The following is a 24,318-nucleotide window of genomic DNA, read 5'->3' on the forward strand; positions in this document are numbered from 1 at the left end:
GGTAGAATGCTGGCTGCCCACGCTTCCAACGTGGGAGGTTCCGGGTTCGCTTCCTATATAAGTGCCACCAGACGCTCTAAAGGGAAGAGGGGTGCCCCGACCCGGAGTCCCCTCGAGAAGTCGGCTTCTCCTACTTGGTCTTTTAAATCTTGGACACACCACTCCAACGAGGCTTCGCCGTGTTTCTTTGTGGGTTGCAGATGAAATACTTGAACTCCCCAATAACGAAAGCCCTCGAGATGGAAATTCTCGCGACAAAGAAGAAATCTGGTGTCCCCGTGGCGAACGTCTATATAGAGTTCCAAGAGTGATGGAGGTGCCTTTTTACTTTTCGAATCATACTTTGGTACAGGAAAAGTACTGTTTTGGAAGAGCCATCAGTGTTTCCGGAGTAGAAAAAAAAACTAGTTTATAGCAGCTTGCTTATTATTCGCTCCTGTTTTAGGAGCAAATATTAAATTTGCCATACATTACTGGAGTTCAGGAAATTGTCGAAACATCTGATAAATATATATTTCTGATGAAATATAATTACAGACAACTATCAATGTAAATTTCGCGTAGCAAACAATGGCAGGTTGTCAAGAAATGTGCTGTGAAATGAGTTACAATTCCAAATACTAGCATTTGTGGCAAATATCAAATCAAACCGAGAAAGCTGAGCGTTACATTTTAGAAGCAACCACAGTCCCACACAACTGTTCCCAAATAAGCAGCAGATAATCAGTACGAGATAGAAGCCATGCTGTTCATTTTCAAATTTCACCACATAAGCCTGCACGTCGAGCAGAGAAAAGAAAACAGCCAAATGAGCTATGTGCTGGAGATTCCAATTCTTGTCGCACAAGTGAGATCAGAGGTGATAATGCTGCACACTTGTAGCAGACTATAGGATGATAGTACACAGCTTCTTTTCAGTTTCTTTAGTACTTATGAGTTGATAAACAGTAAAAGTTGGTCATTCTAATCTTCTAAGCGTCATTTCGGAGCAAGTTTGGAGCGATTACAAACAAAAATTACTGTTTGGAACGGCATGGAGTAGCACTTCCATCACTGTTTCCATGCAATGATTTTAAAAAGGTCTGAAACGAGATTTTCAGGTAGTGATCAGCAATAATAAATGAACCCACTCAGAATCTCGAGAATTGTAGCACTCCTCATTCGAAAATCGTGCACAGGCGTTTCAACCAACGAACACAAAACATAAGTCCTTTTAAATTAAGTCCTTTTAATAACTGCCTCAAAGCACGCCGATTTCGCGACTTGCCTGCACGCTTTCGATGTCTTGGCGCGGAGGCGGGTGTTATACGTCTGCAAGCACCGGTGACCTGCAGGCACTAGTTATAAACACATGTAGGACGCGCTCGGCTTTGTCGATAGCGCGATACAACACGCTGCTGAGCAGCAGCTTCGTGCGCTGACTTGATCATGCACGAAGACGCTGTCGTCGAAACTGTGCGCACAGAATATGAGGACAGTGAGGAAAGCAACAACAAAAATAATAAGAAAGCCAACTAACTTCGGCGAAGTTCTCGATGCTTTCGACATCACTCGCACTTTCTCGGTGCACACGACAACGACGAAGCTATCCGAAGATTATTAAGCTGCGAGGCTCGAACGATCCCAAGCTCCTCCGAATCAAAAGAGAGCAAGCACAGCGACTTCTCTTTAAATGAATTTTCGTTGTGCGGAGTAATCGGTATGCGCATTGCTTTTTTTTCCCTATTTTCGCGACAACGAAATTCTCGCGAGAACACACGAAAATCGCTTAGCGATTTCTTTATTGCGAAGGTTAAACGGTAATCGCCTTTCACTGCCTCAAACCGTGCCTTGTCAAACATAGGTCCTGCCGTGTTCGTGCATTATCGGTACATAACATTGTGCCCGCAGTAGGAGGGCCACTTTGTCACCATAGGTGCGTATATATATATTGCCACAGTTCGACATTCGCAGAAGACGCGTGCAACGACTTGCGTTCTAAAAGCCGCCACACAAGTAGCAAGAAATTTGCGCCATGGAACGCCGTCCTGCACGCGCCACGATGCTACGCCACGGGACCGGCACGAGACTCAAGGCGAAGAGAAAGAGACCGACGAAGTTGAAGACAGCGAGCAAGGGGCATTTTGGCTGACCATTTAGTTTTGAGTTACGGGCCCAGGTTCACCCTAAATAAACAGTTTGTATAGTACCAAGTGCTATATATATATATATATATATATATATATATATATATATATAGAATACACGTTGGGCATAGTGTCAAGCTTCGTGCGGCAGGTACGCAAACAAATTCCCGAATTTCGCAGCCGACCACGTCCCCTAATCGCTGGCATACAGCTAGATGATCGAAGCGACGAAAATCCAGATTCTCTATTCAGGACTCCCGTCTGCAGCTCCGGACCAACGTTAACCCCATTAAACTGTACGATAATACTTAAGTAGCAGCACGTGACACCACAATCCGCGCAATAGAAGGAACTCGCGAATATCGCCAGAATATCGGCCACGCCGTGTGTGTGAATGGTCAACGTCGTTAAGTAATGCTTGTTTGTTCTTCTACCTTCTTCGTCCTCGTTTTGTCTCGCTCAAAGTGGCTAAAAAAATGACGCCATCTCCAGATTGAAATCCACCCCCCCCCCCCCCCCGCCCCCCATTGCCCCGCCACGGTAGTCTAGTGACTAAAGTACTCGGCTGCTGACCTGCTGGTCAGCAGCCGAGTACCTTAGTCATCAAATCCCGGCTGCGGCGGCTGCATTTCCGATGGAGGCGGAAATGTCGTAGGCTCGCGTGCTCAGATTTGGGTGCACGTTAAAGAACGCCAGGTGGTCGAAATTTCCGGAGCCCTCCACTACGGTGTCTCTCATAATTATATGGTGGTTTTGGGACGTTAAACCCCACATATCAATCAAAATCCCCCCCCCCCCCCCATTCCCGCATCGAGCACACACGCACAGCCACCCGTATAGCATCCACAACGTAGTTATAACATTTCACCCAATGGGGACTTCAGCGTCCGCGGTGATCCACGCGCTCGCTGCCATGCATATACCGTCGCTCACCCGTGGACGTATCGAGACCTGGTCGGTCGAGAAGAGGAGCCCCACCTGCGGCGGCGGCGCTCACGTAGCGACGGTCCCACACGAGGCACGCTTCTCCGGCATTCAGGGTGAGCCGACACCCGTCGGTTGCCGGTGGCCCGAACTCCCTGTCGCGAATAACGAATCGCCCCGAAGCCGTCGATTCCGCCGTCGATTCTGGCCCGGACCGGCGACCTTGCGATGGGAAAGAAAAATAACTTCGCGCCACTTGTCCGTTACGAGTATACACCACACGGGCACATTTCGGGAGCCTACAGAAGATCTTATGAAACGAAACAAGCGGCCTCTGCCATCTCTCTCATTTCCGGAATCACATTCGCAACTGCGTCACCGAGTTCATTAAACCGCGTCTCGTCGCAGTTTCGTAATCTTCACTATACGATCGCCCACGGTCTTGCGGTTTAGGTGCAAGCTTCACTAGAGGTCCCCCCCCCCCCCCCCCATACGGCGTACTTAGAATGATGTGGTTTTGGTTCGCAAAACCCCAGAAATCATATCATAGACTTGTCAGTGGCTGCGGTAAAGTAATAAAAAAACTTTGAAAACTGCAGCCTAGCTATGCGACCTTCCGTCGCACACGGAACACAAACGACTCGCGGGGCGAATTCGTCTATTTAGACTTTATACACGAAACACGACGGCGATCGCAGAATGCGTCGCGACTGTCCATATATCGAAATGGAAGGAACGCACGCGGAAATTCGCATAACGGCTGCGCGACACAACAGGCGACATCACCAGTAGCGGAGCGGTCGCCGACAGGAGTCGCTGGCGTTCCAACCGCCCTCGCTTGACTTGCCCACATTTTACGTCTTTACTTTTTTACCCCAACAGATTATAGCTATGCTGCAGGAAAAGCGGGGGTGACGAATTCTGCTTAATGTATGACAAAAATTAAAAAAAAATGGGGGAGAGGGGGAAGCAGGTAATAACTACATCGAGAACGGCAACATACCACACGATGACCGAACAGCCTGCCCGCGCGTTTCGAAACAACAAGGAAAAAGAAAATAGGCGATAGAAGGCGCGAGGGAGGCGGCAAATACAAACAAAATGCGGCAAAAGTGTAAAAAAGCAACAGAACAGGGCCATACAGCCAGCTATATACGCAAGCACGGTGAGATCAGCAAGCTTAGCGAAAGTCTCTTTTAGGCAAGGATAAAGAAACGGGTGATAAGGACGGATCGAGGGAGAGAAAAGTCAAGCAAGTAAAGTCAAGCGTCGAATAAGAAAAGCAAAGACGCTACGGTACACTCAATACGTAAACATGACAGCAAGCAAACAACACACTGAAATGTCATAACAGACGAGGTAGGAAATAGAACCGTATAAACGGAAGGCATGCCAGACGACAAAGAAAGGTTCAAAAAGCAGACAACAACACATGCTCACACACACACAAAATAAAGAAACACTGCGAGGTGTCTAGACCCTCGGGGAAACGATAGGAGAGCCCCCGGCGTGAGTCGGATTAGGGAGGGGGGGGGGCGACAACTTCGGTCAAAGAGGCGCGAGCTCGGTGTTCCTATGCTCGCAAGGCCGCCGGAGGCTTTGCCGACTCGGCCAGGGGCAAAGCGCCGACATTCGGGCGACGGCATTAACGGGCCGCTGCTGGCCGGACGCCAGAGCACGCCGCGGCTCATCCCCCTAGAGCAACCCCCCTCTCCTCTCTCTCCCAGCCAATCCGCCGCAAAGAAAAGCTCGCCGCTTTATCGGCCTTATTTCTTTCCCCCTCCGCTCCTAGTTCTTCCCTAGTTCATCCCTTTTATCCCGAAGACACTGCGATAGAGAGAGAGAGGAAGCACGAGATTCCTTTCTCGGGGCGGCTTATAGACCCTCGCCGCCGCGGGAGTTGGGACGCCTCGGTCGTTGTCGGCGTCGTTCGGTGGCTTCTGATTCGTCGTAGTCGCCGCCGGGCTATAGCCTGCCATCGTCCTGTCCAGCGAACGCGCACCTCCCCCCTCCCCCCACCTTCCCCTTCCAATTCCTGATTGACCAAGCGCGGCACCGATCGATCACACCATATAGCCGACGGCAGCTCTCACACCGCAAGGTTCGCGTCACTTGCCCTCCCTTGTCCGGGTTGCCTTTTTTTTGCTCTTCTTCCCTTTCTTAAAACCTCTTCTGATCTCCTTTCTAACCTATACCATCGCTTAACTATATAGCGGACGGTGCACGGGACACAAAGCGGCACACCTTTCCCCCTTTCCCAAAAAATAAAAAAACACGGTAAAGCGAAGAAAAGAAACACGAAAGGGCTAAGGAGAAGGGATGAAGGATTCGTCGCTCTCGGCTAGGCTCGTTCTCGGTCTTTTCATACTATAGAGTACGCGCGCGCTCCGGATCAATCGAAGGGCGTGGAGATCGAAACGACCTGCCGTAATCCTGTCTCAACCTCTTTACCCGCTTCTCCTTTTATTTCCGGCTAATTCCACTTTACAAGCGGCCGGTTCGCGCAAACCCCGCCGGTCGATTCGACGGCATACGACGAAAGGAATCTGCAGGAAAAAGAAGTAATAAAAAAAAAGCGGTTGAGCCGCTTCGGGGCATGAAATGTGGTCGTCTCAACCGTTCGCACGACGCAGCAGTAGCCTCTACTGTCAGTTCATCGAGGCGAACGCGAAGCGCAAGCTTTCTCCGCAAAGAGATAAGCTGTGCCAGCAGTGAAAAAATTTGCATTTCTCAATGTGCCGCACAATAATTATAATGCGGCCGCACACACGCAAAAACGCATTCCGCGATTTCGTTTATAGCGTCATCCACACTTTCGTCGGCCAGCGGCATCGACAAGCAACGCTACCGGAGCTTCTGCTAAATCGAGGAAACAAGAGCAACTTCTCCAGAAGCCGGAGAAGCGTGTGCTTTTTGTAAGCACGACTCATATAGATGGTCAAATCAGCATGGCTAGACATCACAGCAATGAAAAGAGTTTTCAGATGCGCACGCTAGCGCAGCAAATTGAAGCGCTTTTTACAACGATCACCAAAACACTATTTAGAAAATAAAACGTGTATTGTACACGCCTACTACTCCCTTCGTAGTGGGTAGTAACTTCCCGTCAAGTATTTCAATACCCCGGCGTTAGCTACAGGTAGTAAGGGGGGCGAGAATACCAGACACTGCCCTTATACCGTTGCAAACAGGGTGGTATGATATATATTTGACAAGAGCGTACAGGAAATGATTGATCTAAGGGGAAGGGGGGTCCTGCCTTTTACGGGCATGGAAATGGCGGCCATCATACCAATTAATAACCACAGAGCGGAATAACGATATGTACACAAACGTGCACCGTCATCTTGTCCACGAAAACGTAGTGCTGGTGCGTTAATTACTTTCTGTATGCAGACCAACGGTACCGCAGTATACCTTCCTCGCAACGAGCGCCACACGTGTGTGACCTCATGCACATAATTTGTAACGTAAAAAAAAAACCCTACAGAGTCGAAGGGAGAGGGGGTAGACGTAATTGTCAAGAACTGGTCAGCTTTTCTTTTTCTTCTTTGTACTTAGTTTTAAATACGTAGCAGTGACTCTTTGGAACACGACGAAGGGTATCAGCTCTTACAGCTTGCTTTTGAAAACAGGTATTAACAGTAATTCACACAGGATAACCTTGGTAGGCATACGTTGTACAATTCAATATAAAATCAAAAGTCGCCCCGCCGTGGTGGTCTAGTGGCTAACGTACTCGGCTGCTGACCCGCAGGTCGCGGGTTCGAATCCCGGCTGCGGCGGCTGCATTTCCGATGGAGGCGGAATTGTTGTAGGCCCGTGTACTCAGATTTAGGTGCACGTTAAAGAATCCCCTGGTGGTCGAAATTTCCGGAGCCCTCCACTACGGCGTCTCTCATAATCATATGGTGGTTTTGGGACGTTAAACCCCACATATCAATCAATCAATCATAAAATCAAAAGTCAACTGGGACAAATATTGCACCCCACATGTGGAACCTTATTTCGGGCTGTGTGAGTGCGGAGAAACAGTACGCAAAATTTTTTACTCTTGAAATACGAAGCGAGCCGAAATTACACATCGTTCTATATAGCAGACTAAAACAACGTCCGCAAAAGTTGACGTTTACGGCCACAGTGCATAAGTTTGAGGACCGAAGCATCGCGACAAAAATTTAGCGCAACTCGAACGCGAGAACCATTTGTTGCACTGCGCGCCATATAGCGTACTTTACCGCACACGGTATCGCTAACTATGACAGCCACTGCCGATATGAATCGCGGCGCCGAATAGAGGACCTGACGTCACCACCTCGGTTGCCGATATCTGCCAATTATCGGGCGCGCGACCGAGCCTATAACCATTCGATCTATAGTCAACTTGACTACTCGCCCAGGAATAGTGATGTGGTTATCACACGGGCCAACACCGTGCACGAGCCCGCGGTGTTTACGAGCCTAATGTTTCGATCTACACAACTATACTCACCCAAAAATGGCAAAGCGGTTATCACACGAGCGTAATCTTTCGTCGATCTATAGCCAACTTAACCACATCACCTATCCTGGGTGAGCGGTTATCACATGAGCCAACATCGTGCACGAAACGGCGGTGTTCACGAGCCTATAATCTTTCGATCTATACTCAACTTGGCATTTTCCTTTAGTGTCCCGTCAGAGAGAGTCGCGCGCGCGTGCGTGCGCGCGTGCGTGCGCGTGTGTGTGTGTGTGTATGTGTGCGTGTGTGTGTGCGTGCGTTTTACAGTGCAGACAGATTTTCTTCTGTATAAGTCCGTGCATACGCAAAGGACGCCGAAAGGGAATCGCTTTTCCGCTGCTTCGCGCGCAGCAGGCAAGTTCTCCCCTTTGCATTCTATGCAGGTAGAGACAGACGGGCTACAACTCCTTCAGAGACGCGCTCTTATATGTGAAAAACGGATTAAGAGCACGAGCGTCCGAGGGCGACGCGGCCCCGTTTTCTCCTTTTTGTTTTTTCTGTCCTACAGCTCACCCACCTATCCCCTTAGCACGAGCGCTGATCCCCGCAAAAGCCTCCGCTCACGATCCGTAAATGCGTCGCACGCCTTACGTAGAAGTAGCAGAGCGCCGAGCAGGTTGCATAGTATATAGATGTATGGCGCTCTTCAAAGCCGTAAAGCCGCCGTCGCCGCCCCTACTTTAGCTGCAGCTTTTCGCTTCATAGGAGTCGAGGAGAGTTGTATCCTCGTTCATGTCTCTCTAAACAGTTACACCTGTTCAATGTACAGCAGGGCATACCCAGAATTTTTTTCCGGGAGGGGGGGCACCTCTATTATTTCGGGGAGGGCACCTCCTTAAAATGGTCATTATCCGCACTCTATGCCATGGCGAAAAAAATGTCGGGGGGGGGGGGGGGGACACGGGCCCAGGGTGCTACCTCCTGGCTACGCCCCTGATGCACGGAACACACAGACGCGGCCGCTTCGTAAGATACCACGACCGCTGCCGCCAAGTCAATGACGACAGCCTCAGAACTTGATAGAAGAAGAAAAAAAAATACATAACCGTCTCGAACAAGCAAATGAATCTGAATAGCAAAGCTGACCAATTACGTTCATCGTTTCCCGCCACGTCACTGGTAGAAGTGAACTATCTTAAAGAAGCCTTTAGTATCCGGCCTTCGAGAACATTGATAATGATTTCTGGGGTTTCACGTGCTATAATCACGAAGGTAAGGTGAAGCATGTCGTAGTGGAGGGCTTTCAGATATTTCGACTATCTAGTGTTCTTAACTAACATCTCGTCTACATCAAAATGCGACCGCCACGGCCGGGATCGACCCCGCGACCTTCGGGTAAACGCCGAGCACCTTAACCACTGATCCACCACGTAAATTTGTAGTATGCGGAGTACTTCTAGCAGTTCTCACTGTTTCATTGTCTACCAGCATCAATACGATTTTTCTTTGTGTTATTCACAATCGCAACGATGCTAGCACGTTGCGAGAACTCCGAGGTAATTGTGGCACTCACATCCAGCTAGAGAAAGTGGGTGAAGAAGGGCCCTCCTCAGAGGAATGAAAGAAAGGAAGAAAAAGGCGAGAAGGCGACGTCAAGGTCGCCGGCGGGAAATCCACGAACAACACGAAGACGAAATAAAAAAAAAACACGAGATGGAGCGGGCGCCCACTTTGAAATGTGTCCAGCCGTTTTTGTACACAACGAGCCACTCGACCCTCTTTTTGTGAGAGCCACAGGGCTGCTGACAGCGTATAGGCGCGGTGGAGAAGGGGGCAGCGGATAAACGGCGAAGCGGGAAGGGGGGCTTCTCGAGGCCACCGGGATTAAGAGCACGCGCCAGCATCCGCCGTCTGAACCTCTTTTCCGCATTCCCGCGGCCCAAATCGGAAGGAGATGGGACGCGCAGGATGCCCCTCATCGGTGGTGGCGTCTCTGTCGCATCCCGGGCTGCTCCGCCGTCGACGCTGCTACTGAAACAGCGATCAGGGCAGCTTCGCGTTGCGCCAAGACGCGGAATAATGAACGCCAATCTGATCCATCTACTGCCTTCCTACGCATACAATAAGCGAGTACACTTGTGCACCCACCGGTATCGGTTCTTTTATTTTGGTTTTGATTTTTCTTCGTACGCCCCGCCGTGGTGGTCTAGTGGCTAAGGTACTCGGCTGCTGACCAGCAGGTCGCGGGTTCGAATCCCGGCTGCGGCGGCTGCATTTCCGATGGAGGCGGAAATGTTGTAGGCCCGTGTGCTCAGATTTGGGTGCACGTTAAAGAACCCCAGGTGGTCAAAATTTCCGGAGTCCTCCACTACGGCGCCTCTCTTAATCATATGGTGGTTTTGGGACGTTAAACCCCACATATCAATCAATCAATTTTTCTTCGTACGACGACGACGCCGCCACCATCGAAAACTCCAACTCTTAAGTATATTCGACTGAGAATAAAGATTCACGAGTTTTGTAAAACATTCCCTGTGAACACCACCACACACATTTCATTCTCTCGCCCTCCAGTATACCTCGTCAAGTACCCAAATCCCGCGATGTCATGCATGTAACAACGATTCGGCTCTTGGTTTACACGTAGACCCCGTTATTTCTAATACACGCGCAGTTATGGCGGATGTCGGCGCAGTACAATAACTCTATGAAACTGCACGATGTAGCCCAGAGTCGTCGAGAATTGTAGCGGTAAATTGCCCTGCCCCTGACGTGCGAGAGAGAGCACCAGAGCGTGAAAATTCGAGAACAAGAGAGGAGTCAACAAGGACCATACATCCACTCAAGGTAAATTATCGAAGGCAGATACATTTTTCGTAAGTCAAGAATAGTTAAGCCAAGCGGATTCACGAAACAAAATTTAAACTTTCTCAACTGTTTACAAATCATGTCTTCGCTGTAGATACAAAAAGGATTGAATAAAATGATTCGATGGCTTGTTCCCGTGGTTAGACATAACATTATGAGAACTATACCGGCAGTTCTCATTGATCTGTTATTTCTCACTAATATTGTATCCAGCAAAAAAAAAGAAAGAAAAACGAGCCCCTCAATTCACACGCTTTTTTTTTTGTGCCCATGCTTGTGGTTTCCAAAACCGTGGTAATTTGTTTTTACTGTTTTCTTTCTAAATTTTCTTTTGACACCCATCATATTCATTTTCTTTATCTGATTCGCAGTCTACGTTACTGCTGCGCAGCAGGCAGAGCACAGTTAGTTGTTGTAACTCTTTATTAATTTATCATTAATTTTGCCCACACAACCATTCTCGCCTTCTAACGTGAGCAACCAAGCTTTGATGCCCAAATCAACCGCGGGTGAAGTCAGCGCTGGCTCTGCTTCCATGTAAGTAATAAGCACTAAATGGCCTTTTAAGACACTCTTTTGTGCCACACCGCGGTGGTCTAGTAACTAAGGTACTCGGCTGCTGACCCGCAGGTCGCAGGATCCAATCCCGGCTGCATTTTCGATGGAGGCGAAAATGCTGTAGGCCCGTGTGCTCAGATTTGGGTGCACGTTAAAGGGCTCCTGGTGGTCGAAATTTCCGGAACCCTACACTATGGAGTCTCTCATAATCATATAGTGCTTTTGGGACGTTAAACCCCACATATCAATCAAGACACTCTTCTGTAAACGAGGATTCAAGTTTTCGCTCCCCGATAAAGTACAACACAGGATAGCAAACGGGCAGGTAAAAAAAACCTGCCGGACAGATCAGTGTGCCGAACATAAACGACACAAAAACCGCGTACTATCGGCTTCAAATAAGAGGGAGAAGGCGATGAGGAAAGGATGGTTAGCCAGCTCTCAGACCGGCTGGTTACCCTGTGCTAGGGACGGGAGTAAAGTTGACAGAAAAGAGATGTTAAAAGAGAAGAAAAAAAATGGGGGGAAGGAAGACCGCTTCAAATGAAACGCCAACAACGGCAAGCATTGGCAACGGTATTCAGTGCGCGCCATCCAGCGAATCACCATAGGCATGCGTATAGTGGTGCCAAACCCGCATGATGCGCGCCTGTCACTGGTGATAAAAATGGACGGCGCGCGCGCTATATATGCCGTTCTAATGCTTGCCGCCGTTCGCGTTTCACTCGAAGCCGATAGCATATGCATGCGCACTTGCCTAGAGATAACAGTCAAGCAGCACTACGACAGGAAGCAAAGGGGGGTTCCCCTCGCCGCGAAATGTAGGTTACGCGCGGCCCTTAAAAGGAACGACAGATTCGCGAATGCGTCGCAGAAAACGAAGCGGGGGGAGAAGGGGATCACTATACGCCATAAAGCGCTTCGCCAAACACTTATATGCTGCATTAGAGGAAGCCCGCGTGCCTCCTAATCTGCGTGAGGCCGCTTCGCAAATACTCGGACGCCGCGCACTGCCACACGTTTCCAAGGTATATCAGTAGGGAACCCAACAGGTGACCACATGCACGCGGTCGTATCCCTCACCGTATACGCGGTGCTAAGACAATAACGGGCTCCTCTGAAGATTAACTATAGCGCTCGCAGGCTTTACCTTATTATAGTGCATGATGGCGGTTGTGATTAGAGTGTATAAGTGCCTTGGAATTTATCTCTTCTCTTTCTGCACTCTCTTTATTGTCGCCGTTTCTTTTCTTCATTTTTTTTTCGCTGTATTGAATTTGTGTTCATGCTCTAAAGATATACTAAGTGTTGTGCATTATCTTAGTCTGGGCGGGGATTGGCGCATTGTCAGGCATTTGGTTGCATTTTCGCCCCTCCCTTCCCATTAAACCATTGGATGAAGATGTATGCCTCAATAATAAATAAACTTCAACTTCAAAAGGGGCAGTAAAGCGAAGCGATAACTTAGTCTAGATTGACTATATGGTAAGTTTATTATTAGCGGTTAATATCAAGGCTCAAGTTCATTTTTCTTTTTATCGCGAATCGCGCCCAAATCGCCTCGCACGACATCGCCAGTTTCAAAATGTATCCTTCGCATTTTTTTGCCACACGACGCGATGAAAATTTTCTGCAAACTTGTACGCTAGGCCCATGCCTTCCGCAGAAGACATGGTACTGCATTTTTATCGATTAAAAGCTACGGTAGGACCCTGTAGGCGCGCGCCTTCAAAATTCATGACGCCACGGGTGTTTGTTTAGTGCGGGGAATATCTTCTCAAGGTGGCGTCTCCAACTCGCATTATTCTGTTCGCGCCTTTTCTCGCTTACCGAGAGAGGTGTTTTCGGTAATGCGATATCGCAATTTACTTAATACACGGAAAATGGTTCTGCTCTTCGGTGTCCCTTAAGGGCAGCGATGGCTTCGGTCGAGAAGTCCGGCAGCGCCACGAACAAGAATGTCTACAGGTACCAACCAAGTATACGCTGCCGTGGAGTACACATGCATAGTTTTAAATAAATAAATAAATAAATAAACGATAACGTTACTAGCGTAGATTCATAGTCACGGGTCGCACCGAACTAGCGCGGTTGTCGATGAACAAGGCAGGAAAGTGTTCTGTATCTTCCCGCCCACCAAATTTCCACCTCCCGAGATTGAGGCACAAATCCGCCGCTACACTTCTGCAGTGCTCGAAGAGGCGGGCGCGAGCAGGATGGGAAGAAGACTTATCAAAACCGGCTGCTGTATACGGACGCCCGCGACCTCCTTCCGCAGTGTGAAGAAAGCTGAAGCGACGGGGGTTCCGCGTTTCTCTGTAGATTAGAAGTGTGGCAGCTTGGGCTAGTTGGGTATGGCATGACGACAGTTATAGCGCGAGAACAAAACGACGACACAGAGACAAGAAGGACACGTGTCTTTCGTGTCCTTCTTGTCTCTGTGTCGTCGTTTTGTTCTCGCGCTATAACTGTCGTTCTCTGTAGACCCCGCCTACAGGCGATTAGTGGGTGCCCTTCCACGCGCAGTTCACGGGGAAAAATTATTTCTCGTATCAGTAAATCACCATAGCAAAACGAAACCTCTTACCCCCTCTCCCTTCCGGCCCCCGTGCGCAAGCAGACGGCTGCCCCACGCATGCTTAAGATTTAACAATAGACAATGTGTGAGGTTTTACGTCCCAAAATCTCGGTATGATTACGAGGGACGCCGCAGTTGGAGGGCTCCGAAAATTCAAACAATGTGGTGTTCTTTAACGCGCAGTTACATCGCACAGTACAAGACTAGTACGAGGATGTCGTGCGGTTACGATGCTGTCAATGACCAAGTCAAGGTGAAAAAAAAACTCTACTTAGTGTGAAAAAACAAAACAAAAACGACCCCTACGGGTACTAAAACGTCTGTGTTTCTTCACCTTGACTTGGTCAACGACCACGACTACATCCTCGTCACGATACCTGACCAGACCGTCAAACTCTGACTGTACGGCATTTCACCTACTACACTAAAACGCAACCTCCACGGCCGAGATCAAAACCGCGACCTTCGTGATATACCTAAGCAGAAGAGCAGCCAAGTGGGCCACAGACCATCGCCAGTGCTGAGCGACCAGGCCACCCCCGACGTATGCTTTCCCACAGCACATGCCCGTAACAACACACAAAAACGCCCTCCCCCAGTTTTGTCTTATTTAGATATTTCCTTCCCAGACAAAACTTCGATAAAGCGTGAACTGCAGACCCGAGTTACGAAAAGTGGTTCAGATTTACGGAAACCAGCCCTGTCAGATGGATCGCAACCAGTTCAACTGAAAAGCCTTCGCACTGCCATTTTCGTTTCTGCTTAGGAGTGCTCGAAAGAGAATAAAAAGGGATTAACGCGAGCGTTTGGGCGAGTTGGTATATTCATCCTCAAGAAAATTTCCACAGCGCGGAAAAACACGAACGGACGAAAAGGGAGTCGGCAGAGACATGCGTTGACGCGCAGAGCGCTGTATAAATCAGCTTTACGTAACCACCAAATCTCGATGACAAACTCGTAAGGTGAAACAAACTATCAATACGACACACACTTCTACAAAATAACACCGGATTTCACAAACATTTCCGTCTTCGCGAGCGTTCGCAAACTGCGGGCTATATCGCGACAAAAACAAACAAACAAACAAAAACCGCATGTCATTTGTTTACACCACGGGCACCACAAACAGCGCTTCTCTGCGGCGTTCCGCTTCCCCTGTGAACGCCTAGCACGTGCAATTTAGAAGGCGGACAGCGAGTAACAGCACTTTTTTTTACGGGTCGCCGAGCAACCCTTTACACCCGGGAGAAGGAAGGTCGCAATGAAACGCCGGATTACACGTCTTCGTCGAGCGGACGAAACGGTGCACTTGGACTTTATTTTCTTCTCTCTCTCTTTCTGAGTCGCCTTCCTCTTTCCCCTTTTGACAATCTCCGAGGATCGTTTCGAGCTAATCTGATCCGTCCGAGGAAACCACACCGTCGCCTAGGTAGGATAAGAAAGAAAAAGTCCAAAGGGCGCACGTAACATAGTCCTCTCGAAGCGAGCCAGCTCCGTATGGGTCGATAAGAGAGAACGCGAGGGGGGGGGGGGGGGAATGCACAGCTCGCAGGTGGCCACTAAAAACGGCCTTTCTTTTACGCGTGAGGCGCCGCCGCGAACGCCAAAGTCCGCGCGACTGCAGCTTATCGTCGGGGCCGCGAAATAACGACAAAAATAAAATAAATAAATAAGGAAGGAACGGATTGGCCACTTCACCTGACGTCGTCGAAGATGCGACAGCGGCATCGTCACTGCTGCAACTGCCGTAGTCGAGGAACACGTCGACCATGCTGTACTCACGACGGTTCCCGAACATTTTTTTTTTTTTCGGATGTCCAATCAAGATATGCGCACGGCGCCAGGTGCGACGACGGTCGCGGGTCGTTCCCTGCTTGTTAGTATATGATAACGCGCAACAGCCTTTGATTGATTGATATGTGGGGTTTAACGTCCCGAAACCCCCATATGATTATGAGAGACGCCGTAGTGGAGGGCTCCGGAAATTTAGACCACCTTGGGTTCTTTAACGTGCACCCAAATCTGAGCACACGGGCCTCTTTCATTTCCGCCTCCATCGGAAATGCAGCCGCCGCAGCCGGGATTCGAACCCGCGACCTGCGGGCCAGCAGCCGAGTACCTTAGCCACTAGACCACCGCGGCGGGGCGCGCGGCAGCCTTTGCGAGCGGCCTTCTTCGTCTGACAATCAACGCAAACTTTGAAGGTGGGCTGTTCAGGCGCGAAGCGTTGATCTTTGCTAACAGATGGCTGTAGACCAATAGAACCCATAAAAAGCAGATTATACTGCCCTAGATTACTTGGCAATGGCTCGAGCATAAAACGGCGACCTCATAGAGAGCCAGGCAATTCAGCAACACTTTTCGAAGATCAATAGCTCGTCGGGACGTTCAAAGACTGTATACACAGCTAGCCGTCCATGCGATAATGACACGTAAAAATAACGACGTGGTTGGCCGCAATTTTAAAGGGACATTAAAGCAGTGGCACAGCCAGGGTCCAGGGAGTAGCACAACGGGCCCGTGCGCCCCCCAACCCCCCCCCCCCCCAACGATTTTTCGAGATCTTAAGATCAAGATCAAGGAACGACTTAAGATCAAGATGGTGCTCCTCCGCTCCTCGGAAAAAAAAAAATTCTGGGTACACCTCTGCACCAACTAGAAAAATAAAAAAAGATCCTCGTTTCGGTGAATTCGAGTTTCACAATACCGAAACCAACACGCTTGCCAGGAGAAAGCACTCTCTAAGCGAAAAAAACGAGCAAAAAAAAAAAGAAGAAACAAGTGCGGGCGGCGACGCCACCTTGAAGTTGTTGCCCCAGTCGTCATACGACATCTACTAGGGCATACATAGACAAAATACGGGAGAACACTTCGAAATCCGTGACATCGCCATTGCAAGTTCTGGCGGGAAATTTAAAAGCAAAATACCTATTTGTATTATTTGTCCCCGGTAATATTCACCCCCCCCCCCCAACCCAAATGTTAGGAGAGGGGGAGGGGCTAGGGCATTCTCCCTGGCTTCGGTCCTAGTATATATGTATGTGTGCATGTATGTGGCCTCCACAAGATGTGGTAAATTAGAGACCATTAGGAGAGGTCTTTGTTCGGCAGTGGACTTGGTGTAGGCTAACAATTATAATGAACATGTACATTACATATGCATGAATGTAAAAATGTGTTTGAAATACCTAGATTCTTGATTACACTACATGCACGACTAAGCAGTTTTCGCCCATAACACGTAAATGCTCATGTCCCAAGCCGTGTCCCCTCTAATATTACTTTGCTTCTAAGATTATTCATTTATGTGCATGCCAGAAGTTGATACTGTCTCAATTTCCAATTCCATTGATACAATTAGGTTATGTACACATTTATCCTATCTCCCCTATATCACTTGCATATACATTTTTAATGCTGCAACATGCTTCGCATGGGCACAAAAAAAAGGTACCCACCTACTTTAGTCTTCGAATAGAGTACTGCATTTTGCACACAAGTAAATAATATTCACTGAAATATGAATTAAATAAAATTAAAATGGCTATACTGATGAAAGGAACCCTGAATGCAAAAACCAATAAAACTGAGCACCGGTTATCACCGTGTCTGCACATTCTATTAAATAGACCTACGTGGCTGGCTGATTGGCTGCAGATGAGCCATGTAATTGTTCATGCCCCTCCTTCCTTCTTCATGCACAAGTACAGTTGTAAATAGTATAAAAAGGTGCACCAAAATTTCCTTCATGAGGCCATAGTGACTAACAAAGTTGCCGAGCACAAAAGTGTTCATAACAAAGGACCTTGTTGAGGAAAGTTGCCCCTTGTAAATCACTGTGTCCGATTTGTACTTCCACATCACAAACAACCATTACTTAAACACGAGCTTTATGCTCTCTTTCATATTGTTTATGATTTCCATATCTGCAGTGTGTGCAATAATAAAAATTTCTGAAAGCCACAGCTTTCTTTATGTGTTCCCTAACTTTTTCAGTGTCATGTGCATCACTAGTAAAAAAACTTGAGCAGAACATACCAAGCAGCCTAAGTTCACACTTTGTCGCATTGCCTTGAATGCTACGCAACGTGAAGGCCTCAACATATTCACGAAAGAGTTGCAGCAGAACTTTCGTTATGGATTACGATGCTATGCAAACAGTTAAGTCTGTTGCACCAAGCAACAAGGCAGCCACTGCGCACCGCCTGAGAGTTTAGTAGCTGTTGCACTACACAGAAGTATGAGACCATTAATGATTCCCATCAATGTCTATATCGCTCCCATGGCTTTCCCAATGACATGTTCACTGAAGGCAAGTCAGTGATGCAACAATAAATTGTGATCACAGGGATGCCACGCTGCAACACTAAATCAATGGGATAAAATTGCAGTGACAAGGAAAAAGCAATTCGCAATGTACTTCTGCCAGTGATGCAACAATAAATTGTGATCACAGGGATGCCACGCTGCAACACTAAATCAATGGGATAAAATTGCAGTGACAAGGAAAAAGCAATTCGCAATGTACTTCTGCCATGGCTATGTAAATGTTGGAAAGCATTTTTGCTGTTGGGAAAGGGGAAACAAAGCTTAATAAAACATTTCTGGGGCAGTCGTCCTAACAAGTTAGTTAACCAGAGAAAGCTTTTCTCGATGCGTCCACCTATAATGGGCGACAGTTTTTCTCGGCATTGGAGCGAAGGCTACTGAGCCAAATTGCGTGAATCCTACTGCCAGTGAATGTAGTCCCTCAATAACGGTCATATTTTCAACGTGAAACATAAAAATTCCTCCTTTATTTTCTACGTGGAACTATTCGAGACAGGATGCAGCTCACACCATTAAGATATTCGCAATTCCTTTAATTTATTTGTTGTGACTTCGCATTTTTGAACGCATCAGAAAGTGCCGCATTTTTATGTGCAACTCAAATGCAAAGCGGCGTCTGCGTCGACATGAAATGCTGATGGTGCGCTCCCGTCACTTTCCACAGCGTTATGAGACGCGCACCAATACGGACTACTTCGCGTAGTGCTACATGTGCAGAAGCTCCACCTCCGTAGCTTTCCCTTCAGTGCCAAGAAAAGTTGTTGCGGAGTAACACATCCGCTTCAGTGAAGCGCATTCAGTTACTTGAAAAAGCGGCAAGCTGCGACGTCTTGGAACTCTTCACTGAGTCAACCTACTGAACTCGCCAGCACATTCTCGGTGTGAAGAAGGTGGCCGAAATGTACACTTAAACAAACTTGACAAGTCTACCCCTGCGTATGAACATGTTCAGGTGTTTGAGAAAGATGCAGGGAAGTCATACCAAGCTTTCAGGTGATTAAAGTTCGTGCACGGCATCCGAGATATGCATTCAAAAGTAGATCTCTGGAGTAAGAATTCATTGTCATAGAATTTCATTCTACAATACTTAAAGGGGAATATGTCACTAGTGTGTAAGCAGGCTTCTGCAGCAGTACTTTTACCCACGTAGGAATGTAGGAGTGATGGGAAGTACAGGCTTCAAATATGTTCCGAACTCTTGAGATTCGCGATGCTCGTTTGCCGAGAGTAAAACCAAGTGAAATGAAGTTATTTCGAATTGCAACTTGCTTCATTCTTTTTTACAGAAAACTTATTGCAAAAACTCTTTGCAAACGTAAGATGGAAATGAGAACTAGACAAATTTAATCCCCAGCGTATGCGTTGCTTTGCCATTGTGTTCCAAGTTTGGCATTAGAACATAATGAATTACTTTTAGGAGCGAAGCTCTTTAAGGAGTGGGTCTGTACATCCTCTGAGGTATGTAGATGTAGTAGGTAGCCACCTCTAGTTTAGTTCTTGCAGTGTTTACTAGATGGCGGTGCATGTAGTTGATGAATAGATGCGAGATGTTATCAAGCTAGAAGGCGGTACCTGTAGTTGATAATGAAAAATGCGAGATGTTATAATAGGAATGATGTCACCTATGGCGTGCGTCATTGGTGGAAGGCAATTGTTCGATTTAGTGCGGTGACATACGCTAGGAGGAGCACTGTAATAAAATTAGTTCACTGTTGGCTGCGACACCGCTGCCAAGATCCTGCTGTACGAGAGCGGGAAGCCCAAGCGGCACGGTATACCCACACAGCGTTTCTCTCGTTTTTAAATGATGATCGACTCGGGGAATTACACGGAAGATTCGCTGTTTACCGAAGATTCTCTCCGTAGCTTCGCCCACTCATCATCGTTCACCCAGTGGATATGCTGTGATTTTTTTTAAAACAGTTGAAAAGAAACATACTTCTTTTTCCCTGAAGATACACATTACCTATTTATGAAAATAACGGCATTGTGTTAAGCGAGAAACACTTGACGTATCGTCGGCTGGGACACCAGGTCCATCTGTCCAAGTAATTTGCCTCCAATGCATATCTCGTTTTGTCGCGAAGTCAAGTTGCAGGAGCATGACTGTGCACCTACTTTGCTTGACTGTCCTTTTGCAGTCACTTTGAATAAGTTTTTCGACATTCATAAAAAAACACGAACTCTATACAATATGTTGCACTGGCATGGGACGCTTCTCTACGCACTGTGACGAGTGCACAATGCTTCGCTAAATCTTTAAATACAGCTTGTGAGGCTGCAACGTCACAGCAAACCAAGAGGCCTAGCGGTCTTCAGCTTGTTTCAGTAACAAAGGCAGTGCTGAAGTGCTGTGCACCACACCCCACTAACCAAGCCGAGCGAAGAATGAAACTGAAAGTATAGAAAAAGATCCATAGAGAGTTTGCTGATCCATAAAGAGTTTGCACAACTGTCGCCGACTCATCGCTCATAACCAACAACACCTGTGTCTACGATGGAATTTTCACGAAATGACCTCTGTAACGCTAGTGCATTAAAATGAAACTGCCTACGACACAAGAGTCAACACAAACACTTTTTTCATTTGCCTCTACTAGCATTTGCAAGCTACACCTGTCTCGCATGCTAGAGCAGTGGAAGCATGCCACAACTACAAGCACCACCTCCTCTTCTTTCTTTTCTTTTTTATTTTGTTTACAGCCAACCTCCAATGGCGACAACTGAGGGCTTTCGCAGAGCGTCACCGTTCCACTCCGGTGAAACTTGTATATGCTAGCATTGCCACACAAACATGTAGCAGCAAGAACAGTAGTGCATACGCGCAGAGTAATCGCATGAACAGTATAATGCAGAACGCATCACTACCCTGCTGCACAGTCTATTGAGTGAAGCGTCGCAGTGTGTCGAGTTTGCTTCATTATCATGCACAGCTAAATAGACAATATCTCAAAAGACTAACTAATCAAAATAGCCAACCCTATGTAGTCCTCCGCAATAGTTCAGGAGACTATATCTGAGCACCAGCGACACTCCCCTAAAGCTGCCCGATGCACAATCCCCATTCGACCATGGCCCATCGCAAGTGATGTCCCAAGAAGCACCTCCTGCACATTGCACAAAAGCATCTGACCTTCACCCTCCCTTGTAAAGAAAGCACGCCTGGCTTTCCCATTTGTAAATGGCTGCGTCGTCAACATGCAGTTGTTTGTGAGTTTGCAGACACGATCACCAATGAGCAATATGTGTTGCGATTCTTTATTAGAAAATTTATGAGGACCCTTTCAAAGAAACCTTCATTCAGATTATGCCAGAAAGAAGTGTTTAGTCAATGGATTTGGAAAAGCACTGTACTAGACAGCACATCACCTCAGGATTCCTCCAATCGTCAAGTAATTGCTGAGGCAAATACAAATTAATCATAATAAAGCAAGATGCTGTGCCTAACAGATGATCCCCTCGATTGCTTATTGACCTTCACTAACTAGGAACTATACTACAACAAAGTATAGTTTGCTCCCTCTTGACAAGATAATATAACTGTTGAAGTTTAACATCCCGAAACCAGCATTTGATTATGAGAGACGCTGTAGCGCAGGGCTCCGGAAATTTCGACCACCTGGGGTTCTTTAACGTGCACCTAAATCTATGCACACGACCTCAAGCATTTTTTGCCTCTGGTGGAAATACAGCCACTGCAGCGGGGAACCTTTCGACAGGAGATTGCTTCACATGAATGTGTGAATGCTTGCTTTAACTGATGCCACAGGAAAGTGCACAACACTTGCTTTGCGCTGTATTGAACTCTTGTCAATTGCTGTGAGACAGAATGGATGCATCTGGACTGCAATGATTTCCTGATGCCGTGCTTTTCCGGCTAGTCTCATAACCAGCCCAGAGCTGAAAGAATTGTTCACTTGCGGGAAGAGCCACCCTTCATAAAAAGAGATATAGACTACTGTATTCACTTGACTGTAACAAGACCACAAATGTAATGCAAAGGCTGACTTTAGGTATCAAGAATATGGAAAAAACTTGCATTAGATTCATGTAAATACAGTAAATGAAAAGAAGCATTCTCGTCGATAACACATTAAAAGCTTGTTAAAAAAAAACAGCCCCGGGCGAAATGTACCAAAACTCGCTGTCTATAACACCACGTCATCAAAGGATATGGCCCTTTTTTGCATTAATAGCAGAACTACAATTTTTTACAGGCCCTTCTTTGCTGTGCAGTACATATATATGACTGTGTTTCTGCCCATCCTAGCTTTATTTGTAAATCTGTGTTCTTCCCATTGCATTCAGCAATCATGCCTACACCCAATCCTGGTTGCTATCCGATGCTGCAAGTGGGACAATTGATGCAAGCAGTGTGCCTATGTGGTGGTGCCTCCGCTAATCAGCAGACGAGCTTCTGCAAGCCATGTCGTCTTTCTTTAGAATTTTCGGCTCTTTCGACTGTGCCCACAAGTGGAGCATTTCGCAGGCCGTTATGTCCATCACAGCCATGCGCATTACATGCAGAGTGTTCAACTTGGGTATCAGGCAGTTTCCATTGGGGCCCAATCAAAACATACCAGCAAATTAGTGTTCCAATCAGCATAAAAAAAGTAAGAGCTCATTATTTCGGATTTCATGGAACCAGATAAACTGTTGAAATTTTCCTAATGCCACATTATCAAAACTACCAAGAAAATACATAAATTCAGTAACTATTTTGCACGATAGCACTGTAAAAGCCACGATTTCAGTCACTCACAACTGCGGCTCAAGACCCTGCTGCCTTCAAAGGAAACGTGCTCTGAACCCATCTCTTGTTACGTACTCCAACCACTAATGCCACCATGCACCCAAAACACAAATTTTTACGCTCGGAAAATGGTTGGCAACTGAGCACTCGTAGCAAGCAAGTCTTCAACAGTTTTCACCTTGTTTGAATTATGTGACATTACGCTCGTGTTGCCGAAATCATAACTATGCCACTTAGTACCTAATGCACTATGGACGAAACAGTGGTCGCTAAAGATAGAATCAGAGTGTCTATAGAGTTCTGAAGCCACGCGAGCAATTTCCGTCCAAAGTCGAAACAAAACTGCTGAGCGTTGAGTCTGCTGCTAAATAAACCTGGCTCACTATAGTCGAATACACTTAGAAAGTTAGGGAAAGCCCCGCCCAGACGACCGAAGCGGGGCAGCCGATCACCTCAGCGGCTAAAAAAATTGTCCCGCTCTTGCTCCAGGCAACGTTCTTCGCAGTCTGGGTCAACAGTGGTCTGGCTCAAAAAGTCTAAGTGCACCCCCATTGGTGCAGACTTGTGTGCATCCGCCTTTGAGGAGAAAACAACACGGACTTCTAAAGTTGTAACAGACCATAGTGCACAATTATGGATAGAGACTGCACAGTTCTTAATGCATGTGGAGAAAACAAAACTACTGTTTGTGTCAGCTTCTACCCCAATCACTATAAATGCATACCTGCCAACCTAGCAGGATGAAAATGCGGGAGACCGCAGCTGGGGGAAAGGGCGCTGGAGTTATTTTCTTTTTTTTTCTTCTTTCTGCATATCTGACGTTACTGAAACTGAGACAGTTGTGATGCGCTGTCATTGCTTCTGTACACAGCGACTACGAAAGCACAATGGTTCAGGGCCTCCATGCATTGCGTTTTCAGCATCTACAGCCACTTCCCCAAGATGGAAGTTGTACACGTGCGTCCGCACCTGTACTGCTTTGCAACCTCACACTTCGGGAGCCTTTTCCGAAACAATGGTCCTGCGTGAGCACTTACGCTCAGCGGCAAGTTATGTTCTACAAGCAATTCTGTGGATAGGCATTCTGCGCTGATCGCACTCTCTTCGCAGCTCTTTTGGAAGAAACTTCCACTGCTCTCCTGCTCTTTCGCAGCACGAACGTACCCAATGCTTCTGTGAAGCGATGTCAACCTTGCCACTGTGGAAACGTTTAAATCACAGGCGCATGTGGTATACAGAATTGATATTTGCCACCTTTTCGTGAAGACACAAAGCACGGAAACTCAGTTATGTGCAAATCCAGGAACACTTCCAAGCACTTCTTTACTTTTGAAACTGCCATCGACCTTCTAACTGAGCTCGAGGAAACACGCAAATCCCAAAACCATGCAATGAACACAACTCATGCCTAGGGAATCGGTGTAGGCCTACCGTAACTCGTAGCAGCAAGTCAGACGGATATGAGAGTTGTGGTCACCTTTCTTTTTGGTATGATGGTGACCTGGTCTCGCTGCAGCCGGCCTTCGTCCAGATGTGCGGTACTATGTGGCCTAAAATATACATAGTGGTACTCTACCGTACGGTTACAATGAACCAGAAGTGTATTGGCGAGTGCTCTTCCGCAGCACTGCAACTGTCGCAGCAGGAAAGGCTGACGTATGTGCGTACACTGAACAAATGGCTCTGCTGTGGCAACCACTTATTGAGATATTCAAGATACCATTCGTAAAATCGGGAGATT

The 24,318-nt window shown here is 47.4% G+C and overlaps 1 protein-coding gene across 2 annotated transcripts in view; it reads right to left on the reverse strand.

Moving 5' to 3' along the window:
• Positions 1-24,318, reverse strand: part of LOC119169673 (SATB1_N and homeodomain domain-containing protein dve) — a 64,483-nt gene that overhangs the window by 34,721 nt on the left and 5,444 nt on the right. The window lies entirely within an intron of this gene.

This window comes from Rhipicephalus microplus, chromosome 2, assembly GCF_043290135.1.
Source record: "Rhipicephalus microplus isolate Deutch F79 chromosome 2, USDA_Rmic, whole genome shotgun sequence".
NCBI classification, from domain to species: domain Eukaryota; kingdom Metazoa; phylum Arthropoda; class Arachnida; order Ixodida; family Ixodidae; genus Rhipicephalus; species Rhipicephalus microplus.